This window comes from Anabrus simplex, chromosome 1, assembly GCF_040414725.1.
Source record: "Anabrus simplex isolate iqAnaSimp1 chromosome 1, ASM4041472v1, whole genome shotgun sequence".
In the NCBI taxonomy this organism is placed as follows: domain Eukaryota; kingdom Metazoa; phylum Arthropoda; class Insecta; order Orthoptera; family Tettigoniidae; genus Anabrus; species Anabrus simplex.
Genome location: NC_090265.1, coordinates 380,501,313 through 380,511,436, shown reverse-complemented (window position 1 = coordinate 380,511,436; position 10,124 = coordinate 380,501,313). Strand labels below are relative to the sequence as shown.

At 40.5% G+C, this 10,124-nt stretch overlaps 1 non-coding gene across 1 annotated transcript; it reads left to right on the top strand.

Annotated features, from left to right (window-relative positions):
- Nucleotides 1-9,206: 9,206 nt before the first annotated feature.
- Nucleotides 9,207-9,329, top strand: LOC137497176 (U5 spliceosomal RNA). Its single transcript, XR_011017711.1, has one exon. It is a non-coding gene; the product is annotated as a U5 spliceosomal RNA (small nuclear RNA).
- The last annotated feature ends 795 nt before the right edge of the window (nt 9,330-10,124 follow it).

The window sequence follows — 10,124 nt, the reverse complement described above, 5'->3', positions numbered from 1 at the left end:
CATCTGGCTGTCTGCTTGTCACTTTGAACATTTCAATGTACTCTAAGCCTACTAAATGGCAAAGTAAACAGAATCCATGTTGGGCATTTAATGAATTTTGTCAGGTAAACACCAATGTGAGAGAAGTGAACTGAACTGAACTCACCAGATCAACACTCAATACAAAATCTCAATCATTTGATTAAAACCAAATTTGTTATTTAATTAGACATCAGTAAAGAAAAGACTTCTATGCAAATGCAAGTTTTTGTATGAGTTCATCATATAGTTTTAATGCAGTTGGCATTCAGTTCATTACTTTCTTGTTCTAAATATACATAGTCTTTCAGCGCATGTTTGCAGTGATACAGTATATTAGATAAATCCATGCATACTGCATGTTTTAAGTTCATTTCCTACTAGCTGTAGTACCCGGCGTTGTTCAGATAGTTTTTGAAAGTTTACCTTTAAGATTTGTTTTACCTGTTAATTAGGAGTAAAGTGAATTCTATAGAATTCCTTATTGGATGTTGACTGATATTTTACGACTTATCATGTAGCTTTGGAGTCATTTAGATGTGTCTTACATCAAGTTTCTGATTATTTAATGTTCAAGTAAAACTTTGTCCTTGTGGAAGCTCGAATCGCCTGAGAAGTATGTGATTCTTAAAAAAAAAAAAAAAAAATGAATGATAACCATATGTATTTACTCGTCATGCTATAGATGTGATGTACACGATTCCAACTGTCATTGAGACTGTCACCAATCAACCTTGCGACCCCAAAAGCATTCGATTCAGCACTAATCTCAGTCATTTTAGACTATTTACTTTTAACCCCATCTCAGTCCCCATCCCAGTGGAAGCTGAACGTGTACTTAAACGGTATCCAGATTGTGACAATACATCTCAGCAATAGATAAATAATGGATTTGACATTATTTTCCATTATTTGTATATGTCATCCCCTTCCATTCCCCACCCCTAGCGGTGGTCGGGATGTTTCATTTTCATAATGGTTTATTTTTTTTCTTTTTTTATATGGTAAGTCATATGCACCAAGTTTCATTGAGAGCTATTCTAGAACATACCCACATACATCAATGATGTTGGTTATTTTTAGATTCATTTTCACCCCTTCTCAACCTCCATTCTGACTGCAGCTTTAGTATGCATCGGCATCCAGAGTGCAACAGTTCAACTCAGCGACTTCATAAACAATGGATTTGACATTAACATCAGTTGTTTTAGTAAATATTTAAATTTCATTCCCTCCCCTAGGAGTGCTAGGCATGTTTTGCCCCACAGTGTTTTGTCATATAGTCATATGTGTACCAAGTTTAGTTGAGATCTATTTTGGAACATACACACATACATCCATAATTTTGGTAATTTTGGACATTTTCTCTTTCACCCTTCTCAACTCCCATGCCAATGGGGACTGAACACGGACATAAATGACAACCATATTGCCACTATTCATCTCAGTGACCCCAAATATTCTGGATTCTACGTTAATATTGGTCATTGTCTATTATTTTTTTATTTCACCCCTTTTTCTGTAATTTTTATAATTCATATATGTCCCTAGGGGTGCTAAGGTATCTTACTCCCATAGTATTTTTTTTTTCAAGATAGTAAGTCATATGTGTACCAAATTTGGTTGAGAGGTGAGCTAGAACACATACACACCCATAATCTCGGTTATTCTTCTTCACCCCTACTAACTCCCATTCCGACTGGAGATGAACTTTGACTTAAAAGCCATCCAGAGTGTCACAATTCACCTCAGCTACCCTGAAAACTATGGATTCAACACTAATATTGGTTGTTTTTAGTTATGTTTATATTTCACCCCCTCCCACCCCCTTCCTTTGTCTAGGGGTCCTAGGGGAGTCTTGTCCTCTCAGTATTTTTTCCAGATAGTAGGTAATATTGGTACCAAGTTTAGTTGACAGCTACGCTGGAACATACACATATACATGCATAATCTCAGTCACTTTGGCATTTTCTTTTCTTCCTTCTCACCCCCCTGCCGATTGGGACTCAACTTGGACTTCAGCAATATCCAGAGTGTCACTGTTCATCTCAGCGACCACAAAAACAATGGATTTGATACTATTTTCAATTATTTTTTATAGCTTACCCCCTCTCACCCTGCTAGGACTGCAAGGGTTGTCATACCCCTTTGCGATTTATCTAAGTCATAAGTGTACAAAGTTTGGTTGAAATCACTCCAGTAGTCCCTAAAACTATGGATTTGATACTAATATCAATTGTTGTTAGTTATATTTATATTTCATCCCCTCTCTTAGGAGTTCTAGGGGTGCCATTTTCACACAGTATTTTTTTTTACAAATAGTAAGCAATATTTGTACCAAATTTATTGGACAGCTATGTTGGAACATACACACATACATCCCTAATATCAGTAATTTTGGTCGTTTTAATTTTTCACCCTTTCTCATCCCCTTTCCCAAAGGAGGATGAACTTGAAGTTTAAAAAGTCATGAGTGTTACTATTCATCGTGGCAACCCTGAAAACTATGGATTCGACACTATTTTCGATTATCTTAATATCTCACCCCCGCCCCTAAGGGTGCTAGGGGTGTCTTCATCCCCCAAAGTGCTAGTCTCCAGATAGTAAGTCATTAGTGTACCAAGTTTGGTTGAAATTGCTCCAGTGGTTTATAGAAGAGATGTGTCATTTTCATACACACATACAGTGGTACATTGGATTGTGAGCATAATTCGTTCTGGCAACATGCTTTTAATCCAAAGCGCTCATATACCAAAGCAAGTCTTCCCATAAGAAACAATTGAAACATGGATGATTCATCCACAACACAAAAATATTTATTTGCATACCATTTCTAAAACAAAATATAACGTAAATAATTAAAGTGCACTTTTCCTTATAATAGAATCATTGTTGGTGTGAGGGAGACGAGAGATGACATGAGAAGAGTTACTGTGTAGCACAAATTTCACTAACGGAATCACTGCTATCTGTTGGCTCACTGGAATTGTTTTCTTTTCGTGCAACTTTAACAAGGAACCTGTCCAATGACTGTCGCTTTTGCCTCTTTTTGAAGATTTCACGAAAATGTGACATTGCATCGTCATTGAACTGATTCATCGCTTGCACCGCTACAACCTTATTTGGGTGGTGTTTTTTGCACCGTTTCCCACATTTTGTACTTCTCCTGAATCTCAGTTGAAGTGGGAGATTCCATTGACTTTTCCTCCTCTTCCTCCCCAGACGAGATCTCTATAACCTCCTCCTGTTGTTCACGATGCAGGTCCATCAGCCCGTTGGTGGTCAGTTCCTGGCTATGTTCTTCCACCAGCTTTTGAATGTCCACGTCATTCACCTCCAGCCCCATAGTCTTCCCTAAGGACACAATTTCATCAAGAATCAGCGGCTCATTGTCATCAACAATCCCCTCAAAGTCACGTCCAAGAACACAGTCAGGCCACAGCTTTCCCCAAGTGGAAGTGAGAGTTCTCTTGGTGACTCCATCCCAGGCCTTATCGATGATCTTCAGGCATTTCACGTTGGGGAAATGATTTCTCTCAAACTCACGGAGGGTAAGGTTTGTTCCTTCGGTCACTTCTAAGCATTGCTGAAATAGTGCTTCGGTGTATAGCTTCTTGAAGTTCAAAATGACTTGATGATCCATAGGCTGGAGTAGTGTTGGGAGGAAGCAACTTAACCTGAACGAACTTGAATTCCTCCAGTAAGTCATCCTCAAGGTCTCAAGGCCTGGCGGATGAGCAGGAGCATTGTCCATAACCAGCAAGACTTTGAGCAGCAGATTATTTTCTGAAAGGCATTTCTTCACTACAGGACCAAAGACCTCATTCATCTATTCAACAAATGAACAGGGGAGGGGAAAATGTAGGCACTCGTGATACTCGTATTGTGGAACCTCACTCGGTTATCAAGTTTCTATTTATTTATAATTTTTGCTCGTCTTGCAAAACACTCGTAGACCAAGCTACTCGCATTCCGAGGTTTCACTGTACATCTATTTTTATATATAGACCCGTTACAATACCGAGCCCTAACGAAACTCTCAGGTGCACTTAAATGTTGGGCAGCGGTGGGTTTGTAAGGTTTGGCCGTTAACAGTTTTGTTACTTTGTAGAGAGAAGGTAATGACACATTAGCTTGTATGGCGAGATGCAAAAGGGATTTTGTTGGAGTTCTTTCCAAGAGAGCTCCTATTTCATTGAGCATTACCTCTGTTAAAACAAATCTTCTCCTGCATGTTTTCTTGTTAAGAATGAACCCAGTGGTGTAGAACTTCTTCTCTAAATTACTTATCGTATTCCTAAGGGCCGGGATGAAAGGCAGGAAATTTGCAAACAGAAGCACTCTAACAGAATAATACTTTGCATAGCACAACACAATGAATACATACTGTTGTACTGTATAAGTCACTCACTAAACATTCACTAACTTTTGTGCTGTATTCATACAGAAACTATGCTATTTCAAAGCTAACACATTGAACACGTTATCAATACCACAGATGTTAAACTAAATCATTACTGCATTAGATCATATTAACCCGACATGAAGCAAAATATCTCTCGGCAAATGAGTTACCCAGCCGTGCCATCGCCTTTCCATGTAGATCCCCGGGTACTTGCCCAGTGATAAAAGAGAGACCCTGTAGACCAGCATGGTGAAAGAATTCTAGTTGAAAAAAATCTAATGACAAAGGAAAGAGCAAATATAATTGTAATGAAAATGTATATCAATATTTACATATATTCATGCACCATTCTTAAGCAAAACACATTTATTAATATTGTTTACAATAACAGGCGATGAGTTGTCTAGTTGAAATCTTCCATGAAAGTACATCTCGATCACGGCATGTTGGATTGTTATTTCCAAATAATAGCCAATGAGTTGCCTAGTTGCATGGCCTCCTATCAAGAAAGGTACTTCATAAAACACGACGGTGTGTTCCCATCCTCCGATATACAGCCAATGTCATGAACCTCCTAGGTACTTTATAAAACATGGCGGCGTGTTCCCATCCTCCTATATACAGCATTACTTACTGGACTATCATGATACAGAGTTAGTTGCTGTTGCCTAGCGACAATCAGTCCATCAACTTCGTTCCAATCTTGGTATGGCTTTGTAATTAAATTAATTATATCAAATTACTCATCATCAGAAACACTAATCATATTTCTTTCAAACCACTTCCTAAACCATCTCTGGACTAACAAGAACAAACTGTAAAAGTTCCAGTGAAATCGGTCCAGTAGTTGTTGAGTCCATTTGAGACAAACAAACAAACACACACACACACACACACACACACACACACACACACACACACACACATAGCTTCTCTTTCATATACATAGATGAATAGCACATGTGATCTAGTGCATCAGTCTTTTGTTTTTGTAGGACTGATTATGCCATTTCGAGACAGTCATATATTTTTGACAATGTCTGATATTCCTCTACAGCAAGCAGGCATAAAGTAAAGCTTGGCTTGCTTGTAACATTCTGTGGTGAAGGAGATTACAGGCGTTTCCAAACTTCCAGTCGGCTCATTTTTTGTCCAGAGCGCTCAAGTCAGGATATTATTACTGTCTTCTAGTGCTATGTAACCACTGTGGGTGGGAGCTGTAGAATACATTCATAGAATCCCCTGCCTGTCATAAGAGGTGAGTAAAATGGGGACCAGTTGGTCTCAACTTGAGGGTATGGATTGGCGACAACGGTTCCCCTGATTGAGTATATGGCATAGCTTCCACTTACTTGTGCCAGTCTCCTGGCTTTCATCTTTCCTATCTGACCTCTCTTGGCCAACATTCTTTTCTGGCTTGCAAGGGAGTCTTTCATTTCCATGCCCTATATGGCCCTTCCCTTTCTTTTAAGATATCTTTGTTCTTCAAAGTGTTGAACCGGACATCTTCCTTTTCCCTTCTGATTATTGTTAGAAGGGGATGGTTACTTAGTTTGCTGTGTACACTGACTGACAGTGACAATGCAACACCAAGGAGGAGTGGTTCGAAAGGGATGAAAGTTGGGGAAAAAACAGAGACGGCACGGACGAATAATTGATGTTTATTTCAAACCGATATGCAGGTTACACAATGCGCACGGCATCGACTCAGTAGGATGTAGGACCACCGCGAGCGGCGATGCACGCAGAAACACGTCGAGGTGTGCGGATGGTGTCCTGAGGGATGGTTCTCCATTCTCTGTCAACCATTTGCCACAGTTGGTCGTCCATACGAGGCTGGGGCAGAGTTTGCAAACGGCGTCCAATGAGATCCCACACGTGTTCGATTGGTGAGAGATCCGGAGAGTATGCTGGCCACGCATCTGTACACCTCGTAGAGCCTGTTGAGAGATGCGAGCAGTGTGTGGGCGGGCATTATCCTGCTGAAACAGAGCATTGGGCAGCCCCTGAAGGTACGGGAGTGCCACCGGCCGCAGCACATGCTGCACGTAGCGGTGGACATTTAACGTGCTTTGAATATGCACTAGAGGTGACGTGGAATCATACGCAATAGTGCCCCAAACCATGATGCCGTGTTGTCTAGCGGTAGGGCGCTCCACAGTTACTGCCGGATTTGACCTTTCTCCACGCCGACGCCACACTCATCTGCGGTGACTATCACTGACAGAACAGAAGTGTGACTCATCAGGGAACACGACGTTCCGCCATTCCCTCATCCAAGTCGCTCTAGCCCGGCACCATGCCAGGCGTGCACGTCTATGCTGTGGAGTCAATGGTAGTCTTCTGAGCGGACGCCGGGAGTGCAGGCCTCCTTCAACCAATCGACAGGAAATTGTTCTGGTCGATATTGGAACAGCCAGGGTGTCTTGCACATGCTGAAGAATAGTGGTTGACGTGGCGTGCGGGGCTGCCACCGCTTGGCGGCGGATGCGCCGATCCTCGCGTGCTGACGTCACTCGGGCTGCGCCTGGACCCCTCGCACGTGCCACATGTCCCTGCGCCAACCATCTTCGCCACAGGCGCTGCACCGTGGACACATCCCTATGGGTATCGGCTGCGATTTGACGAAGCGACCAACCTGCCCTTCTCAGCCCGATCATCATACCCCTCGTAAAGTCGTCTGTCTGCTGGAAATGCCTCCGTTGACGGCGGCCTGGCATTCTTAGCTATACACGTGTCCTGTGGCACATGACAACACGTTCTACAATGACTGTCGGCTGAGAAATCACGGTACGAAGTGGGCCATTCGCCAACGCCGTGTCCCATTTATCGTTTGCTACGTGCGCAGCACAACGGCGCATTTCACATCATGAGCATACCTCAGTGACGTCAGTCTACCCTGCAATTGGCATAAAGTTCTGACCACTCCTTCTTGGTGTTGCATTTGCTCTGTCAGTCAGTGTATATCAGACAGGTTTAGGGAATTTAAGAAGGTAGTTTTGTGGAAGAAGAATTATTTCCAGACTCACACTAACAGCAATTCTGCTACCTGACAAACAACGACATGTACTAAGAGCCAGGAATTCCATTAAACCTTTTCTTCAGAGAAGTGAAATTTCTAACTAGGCCTACCCCTGTAACCTTCAATTATTCTCTATTCCCTTTCTTCTTTCACTCACAATTCTTGAATTCTTGAGCTGAAAGCTACAGAGGTAGCAAAAGAGGAGACCATAGATATTATGTAGAAGTGCAAAGGTTTAATCATTTAGTGCCTTAGTGTTGCAATGGCTCCAGGTAAATCCTCAAGATGGGATCTTCTTATGCAGAGAGCTAAAGAAAAATAATTTGTTAGGGCAGGGAACTAGTTTATTGTGATTACTTCAATGAAGAGGTAAAACAACCAGATGGTAACTATTCGTCAGAGAAATATTGTTTTTTGAATTAGGAAAACAGAAACACCACACACAGTATTTTATGTTTGTGAAATAAATGCTCAAAAATGTTGCAAATTGCCCAACATATCACTTCATTTCACATATAGCAAAAGCACAAAAAAATAAATGTTCACTTCTCAAAAGGCCGAAAGTCATCATTAATCATACATTTTATGGATTTATGTGATGTATTAGTAGGAGCTAACACACCACTGGGTAAGCTGAGTAATCCAGCACTAAAAGATTTCCTGGAAAAGTATACGTATGCCAAGAACTATGTCCCACTTCCCTCCACCTTGTGAGTAAATTATCTTACAATGTCATATGGAAAGACAATGCAACATATTTGTAGCAAATATTCTTTATAACGTACTATTTTCAAATTATTTTTCTGTAAATCTAATTTGAAAATGAGAACAGCTTTTGCATATCTAAAGTAGAAATTGCAAAAACCTATCTTACAAGGGAAGGGAGCGTACTGGAGAATCACGGATCTTGCACATGCATCAAATGAGAAAAGAATAACACAGTAGTCAAAACTTTTCTTTTGGAAATTAACTTATGCGACCTTCAAAAAGCGTTAAAATTCGCATGTTTGAATTGGCACATTTGGTTTTGAAGGACTGCGGCGTGAGTTGGGTTCATTCGTCGAGGGACTTCTTCTACAAATATATCTGCTGCTGCCAAGGTTTCTGCTTCATTGTTGGTCTGCTTTTTCATCATTATAGATGTTATTTTCCACAATACAATACCATTGCCCTTCTTAAAGTTACGTACTCACGTGCGGCATGCTTTCAACCCTGTGTATTGTTTTTCATGAACAACTTGCATAGCCCATTGCTGGATGGTCACATTGTGGATTATTTCATTATTTTGATGGGAATTGATATTTTTCTGACAGTACGTGCTATTGCCTTCAATTTGTCACGGCACATCTCATTGTCCTTTACGTGCTTTCCTCACAAATATAAATCTTTTTTGCTTTTGACATACTGAAACATTTGTTTCACTGACAAAAATGAAAACAGGCCTCGCTTACCACTTCTCCAATATTGAACAGCCTTCCTTTTTAAGAGTATGTCAGCCTGATCTCAAATCAGTTGTTGGACAGTGCGAGTTGTGGGTAGGGTATGGAGTAGCGACATCTCGACGAGTTAACCCAGCTCACAGTGCAGTACTACATAGGGGGTACAGATAACGTATCTTCCACCCAAAGGGGAGATATGAACATTATTGCTTTCTGTAGGTTGCACAAATTAATTTCCAAGAGAAGTATTTTGGCCATTGTGTTATTCTTGGCTCATTTATGGTGTAATCAAAATTTTGTAAAATCAGCGATTCACCAGTACGTGCCCTTCCCTTGTTAGACTCATAATCGCATAAATCTTTTGTTTTTTACTAAAGATTTCCGTGGAGGGGGACAATTGATGAGTCTAAAACCAATTTTTGTGACGGCTTAACCATAGTGTTAAGCCAACATACTAATAAAAATTAAGATATATACGATTCTACACTGAGTCTTGTATAACCCCAGCAATACCAAGAGGGGAGCGGGTTTGGTGTACATTTCGCCCACCACTTCAATTGTTTACGGTTTAGGCATGTGTTTTCTTCAACGCTAACTATAGAGAAAGTTATTCTCTTTTGTATCCGATTACTTAATCTAGTAAAATATATACAATTTTCTTTTGGTAGCCTTTTGGTAGCTTTTGCTTTGAAAATTGCTTGGTACTACTAGGGTTAAGTGAATTCCTCCACTACACAGAAAAGCAAAGTAACATGAATATGTTTTTGTGCTTAAAAAACAAGAGAGCAAGTACACTTTCTTAGGTTTTTCCCATCTTAGTAGCCTCTTACGACATGCAGGGGGTACAGATAATGGGCAGAAGAGAACCAGCTGAGGTTAAATGAAAATAAGACTGTCTCTCTGACCTTCAGAAAAGGAGGAAAACGGGGAACATTCTTAATCAATGACCAACAACTAAAGTCAGTCACAAATTTTAAGTACCTAGGAGTCACTTTTCAAACACCGGGAAACGTGTTCTCTTTACATGTAAAAGACCGACTAAATGCTGCCATAAAATCCATTAACGACATCAGATCTTTGAGCCATCTCTCACTATCATGTGCCATCGAGTTATTTCATCTTAAGGTTAGTCCTGTAGCCACCTATGGATTAGAAAATACATGGATATATCTTGGAAAGAGGCAACTACATAGTATAGAGAAGGTGAAAGCATTCTATTTAAAGAAAGTACTTTGCCTGT